Source organism: Phyllostomus hastatus, unplaced genomic scaffold, assembly GCF_019186645.2.
Source record: "Phyllostomus hastatus isolate PE091 unplaced genomic scaffold, TTU_PhHast_1.1 phas_contig_29, whole genome shotgun sequence".
Lineage (NCBI taxonomy): Eukaryota > Metazoa > Chordata > Mammalia > Chiroptera > Phyllostomidae > Phyllostomus > Phyllostomus hastatus.
In genome coordinates, this window is record NW_025333835.1 from 42910302 (window position 1) to 42915607 (window position 5306).

General features: G+C 52.1%; 1 pseudogene; it reads right to left on the minus strand.

The window, feature by feature from the left end:
- Window positions 1-4862: 4862 nt before the first annotated feature.
- LOC123818972 lies at window positions 4863-4955 on the minus strand (annotated as a pseudogene).
- Between the last annotated feature and the right edge of the window lie 351 nt (window positions 4956-5306).

Genomic DNA, 5306 nt, shown 5'->3' on the forward strand with positions numbered 1-5306 from the left:
GAGGTTTTCCTCTGGTATCTCTCTCAGGATAGAGACCTCACAGCCACATGCCTCGAATTCCTCAGCCAGCCAGGAGGCAGGCTAAGAAAGCCCCGAGCAGCAAAGGCAGACACTGGACCGTGAGGAGCACATTCTGGGCATTAAAGAAGCCCGGCGTGGGAAGGGGGAGGTGAAGGTGGCAGCCCCAGAGGTTAGCCAACTCCAGAGGTGGTCATCACAGGAGGCAGTGGGAGCATTTAGGAGATGACGCCCTGCCTGGGGGTCTGGTCTCATCCTACGCAGCATACAGGGCTGCGGCGGGGACGGGGCGGGCGGAGGTGGCAGGGAGTTTAAGGGCGATCAATGGCCATGGGAAAAGATGCAATAAAAAAAAAAGAATAAAGGACTGGTCTGTATCTAGGGCATCCGGGCCTTTCTCCAGGTAGAGACGCTCACAGCAGCAGCACGGCCTCTGCTGCCCAGGAGCTCAGGGAGCTGCCGCAGGGGGCGGAGCCTGGCTGTCTGCGGGCACCTCCTTCCCCGCTGGGCGCTGCTTTTGTTGTGCCCGTGGTTGTTCAGTATTTTGAACGTCACCCCTGGTCACATCCTCCAGAACTCTGACTAGTGGCCGGTCTCTAGCCAGATTCCATAAGCCTCTATCCTTGTCCCCTGTTCTTGACCAGTGATCTTGAAGAAATAGGGAAAAGTACCCTTTGAGGACCCCTTTCCCAGTTTCTTAACCATTTCCTGGTTTTCCTGGGGGTTTGCCCGGATACACTTGTGATTCTCTGGTTGCGAACAGCCTTCTATTAGAGGAGATCGGTGTGGGGGTCCTAGGCCTTGGCCCCCGAGAAACACCCATCTCCATCCAGCTGTCTCGGCCTCTCAGCCCTATATTCCCCTGCATGTTCTCCCCCCGCCAGTGTCTTGTCCCTCCCGTTGTCCTCCCACACAGCCTTGGGAGGGTCTCTGGAGCCAGTTGTGGTCACAGACAAGAGGGCTTTAGGACCTTCTGAGCCAGTGGCCTGCAGCTTAACCTCACCGGAGCCTTGCTGTTGGTCCAGCCCCAGCCTGGTGACCTGCATCTCATCGCTGCGCTCTGGACTCGCTCCAAGACCCAGCGCCCTGCGGCCCCACCCCAGCTCTGGTGGCCGGGACTCTGTGCTGGCTCCTTGTCCTGGGTGTGCCGCCTGCAGAAGACTCCTCTTGTTCTCGTGAATTGTTCTCTTGTGTTTCTTTTGTTTTTTTTTTACTATTTTTGGACTGTGGCAGAATGTGGATCGTTGGAACCATGGACAATAAAACCGTGGCTGAAGAGGGTGACCGTACAGCATTATTATAAAATTGCTAGAAATCCTTGAACGGGGAACTGACCGTTTGCTAAAGAAGTCGCATTATGCCCGTGAACTACATGTTCCATAAACTGGGGCAAGAAAATCAAAGCCCCGCCCCCCCCCCAGATGTTAATAACGTTAGCTGCAGAGAGATTTTTTTTTTCAGGAGAGGATGATAACCTTCCTCATAAGTTTCTAATACCAGGTTAATGAGGCCAGGTGCATTTTAGGAAAAATAGAAGGAATGGAGTCAATCAAGCAAGGCACTATTTTTAACTCTGAAAACATTATTTCTTGCTCTGCCTTCTATGGGATCCTAAGAAAGCCATCCCACTTCCTCATCTCTGAAATGAAAAGTTTGGCAGAATGGCTTCTAAAGCCTCAAGCAGCTCTAGAGTTTTATTTTATTTTTTATTTTTATTTTTTAAAGACTTATCTACAGTCTTTTTAAAAAGATTTTATTTATTTATTTTTAGAGAGGAAAGGGAGGGAGAAAGAGAGAGAGAGAGAGAAACATCAATGTGCAGTTGCTGGGAGTCATGGCCTGCAACCCAGGCATGTGCCCTGACTGGGAATCAAACCTGCGACACTTTGGTTCGCAGCCCACGCTCAATCCACTGAGCTATGCCAGCCAGGGTGAGTTTTATAATTTAACACAAACACCCAGAAATAACCATTGCGTCGGGCTCGTAGTACAGGTGGGACCAACAGTTTCCGCGGGTGTGCATGACTTGCCCTGTATGAGAACGGCAAGCTCCAGTAGAAGGAGGGAGCCACCAGATGTGGGAGTCTGGAAGTTTCCATGATTTGTCAGATGGAGAAGTAGCTGGTACCCGGCGGTGGCTCAGAGCTACACGGGCCACGGCGAAGAGCCGGGTGCGCCTGCCTCCCCAGCGTGGGACATTGGACACGCTTCTTAAAGCCTCATTGGTCCAACGTGGGTGAGAAAAGTGCCAGCTCTGAGGGCCTTTGGGAAGTGACAGACGCACTGAACTGTGGAAATGCTTACATCACGGCTCTGGGGCGTGGCGCTTGGTCAATAAACGTCTGTTATCGTCGTCCCGGATCTGTGACCGGTGATCACAAGGATGATGCACAGATGACTTCTAAGGCCCGGTCTACCCCTAAACAGCTGTAACTCTTATGGTTCTGTGGAAGACGCTGCCGCAGATGACCTCCGGGGGGTCCCGTGAACGGGCGTTTTGGGGAATGGGGCCGAGGTTCACTCGGAAGCTCCAAGGCTGTGTGTGATCGTGGCAAACGGTGTTTTCAGGTTGTGGTGCAGTTGCTGGCATTTACGGAGCCTCTCGAGGAGCCGTGCGTCTGGCGTGTGCTCCCGTCCTGCAGTTGCGCTCGTGGGGTTCTGAGCGGCCGGAGAAGCCAGGGCGGTATTGTTTTGTGACGTCTCCTGCGGGCGCCTCAACAGCTGGAGCTACTGACCCCTTCGACACGCGCTGCCTGAGGACGACGGCTCTCCCAGCGGCTCTGAAAGGATCCCAAAGCAGGGAACGAGGTGACACCTGGGCGCCGAAGAGCAGGAAGTGCCGGCACCGGGTGGTGCGCCCTCGCTCACTGCCCAGCTGCGGGTCCAAAGTCCACAAGCCCGAGGCTCTTTGCTGGAAACGCTTGCGGAAGGCTGTTTTGAATTTGTGCAAAGTGACTGTTCTGCGAGCTGTGGCCTGGACTCTGACAACACTGGAGCGTCATTGGAGACCTTTGTCACACTGTCTCGGGCTCGTGATGCGCTTCTGCCCGTGGCTCGGCCTCACGTGCCATGGCTGGGCCAGGACAGCCAAAGGGAGCTTGAGCGTGGGGACTGGGGTGGCTGGGCTGGGGACACGCGGATGACACACTCCGAAGCCCAGTGTAAAGTAACCGTCCATCAAAGGAGCGTTTGTAGTTTTGTGTTAGCTTTGGCCTTGAATCTGTTAGGTCACATGCCCAAGTTTCAGGGTAAAAGTCAAAATTGAAAATGTTAAAAATGAGTTTTAAAAAGTAAAATCAATGTAAGATATAGTAAATTGTGGAGAGAAACAATATATACCAATTCAAAGGCTATCTGTGTTTAGTAGTACATAATGTAGAATTTGCAAACCAAAACAAGTGGCCAGTTACATGCACATAAAAGGCAATCGCAGTGGTTGCAAATCCACTGAGGAGGAGAAGCCCAATGGTGCCTGGTATACTGAACTGGGATCTGGCATTTAAAAAATCTCCTCTGCCCTGGCTGGCGTAGCTCAGTGGTTTGAGCTCGGGCTGCGAACCAAAGTGTCGCAGGTTCGATTCCCAGTCAGGGCACATGCCTGGGTTGCAGGCCACGGCCCCCAGCAACCGCACATTGATGTTTCTCTCTCTCTCTCTTTCTCCCTCCCTTCCCTCTCTAAAAATAAATAAATAAATAAACAAATAAATAAATATCTCCTCTGCGTGTCCCAGCTATCCCCTGCAGTTTTTCTGTTTTGGTGGGTAACGCCCACCTTCGTACAGAGGAGCAGCAGAGAGGGATCTCAGGTCCCGGGGCCTCTCTGGTGGCCGCAGAGACACACCGTGTCTGTAAGAAAACATCATCGGGCGCAGGGGCGATGTGATTGAAGGTATGTAGATGAGTAATATTCAAAAAAGTTTAGTTATTCATTCTGAGACCATGTCATCAAGGTACCATTAAAACAGAAGTTGAGAATTGAATGAAAGAAGCCCAAATGAATCACACTTGGCCCTCAGTTTCTAGCAGCAACTTTTTCTGTCTCCGTCTCCGTCTCTCTGGAGCAGCCTGCATCCACCGGTCCCGCATCCCCCGAGTGCTGCCCCCCTCCGTGCCCCGGGAGTGTGGTCGGTGGTCCAGCAGGGTGTTTTTCTTCTCACTGACCTCTGCCCCCACGGACGCACCAGGGTTGGTGCATGGCTCTGTCCTGTCTGGACACGAAGATCTACTCATCTCTCTGGGACGCCTCCAAGGCTCCTATCTCGAAGGCTCCACACCACAGGCAGCGGAACCGAACAAAAACAGAAGTCCAGCTGCCTGTCACCATAAGAGCCAAACCTGTGAGGCAGGTGCTCGTGCAAAAGGAAAGAAGTGTCATTCGGGTGCTACACGACCTGGGAGAGCGACAGACTCCTGTCTCCAAGCCCATCTCTTCTTTCTGCCGAGGAAAAAGTCCAGCTGTCTTCGGCAAGGCCAAGACAAGAGCCAGTGTCCAGAGTGCCCACTCCAATTTAAAGTGAGGTCCTTTGGGGCCCGCAGGGGGCTGTTACAGGGTTTCCGTCCTTATCCAGGTAGCTGAGCCTGTTCCCGGCTGCTGTGCCTCTCCTCTGGGAGCCTGCACGTGGAGCCTGCGCAGTCACGGGCCACGCAGCTGCCATGGCCACCCGGTTGTGTGTTCTCGGGTGACAGAGAGCACGAACGCACAGGCAAGAGCCTCACCAGGAGGTCACAAGACAGCAAGAGAGAGGCTCCATCCAGAAGGCCGTGGGCCACATAGCAGCCTTAGTAGCCACATGACCCATGGAGAGATTAGGCGAGTGTACAGTGTGAATGCGGGTCCTGGGCAAGAGAGCTCCTTTGTGCCCCTGGGATTATATCATCCATCCATCTGATAAGAACAGATACTACACTTGATCTTAGCCAAAAGGCTGAGAAGCGATAATCTATCTATCTATCTATCTATCTATCATCTATCAAATCTTTTCAGTGGGCCACGGTGTTAGTGATTAATTATTACGGATCATTGGAAATCATCTCAGCCCCCTGAGAAATGACCGTGAGTGATCGTAATGCTATTTCCTGCTCCTCTGGTTACTTCTGGTCTCTCAGACTTGGCCTTCTGGGAGCCGAAATATTTTGTTTTTGTGTTTATCTGCCCTCAGTGATCATCTAATGTTCATATTTTAAGGGCTTATCATATGAGGGCTTCCTCAGGATGTTAAAACATCTGTTTCTAACTGTCAAAGAGAAGAGAGAAAAAAACCACTTATCTGAATTTTAATTTTGAACAT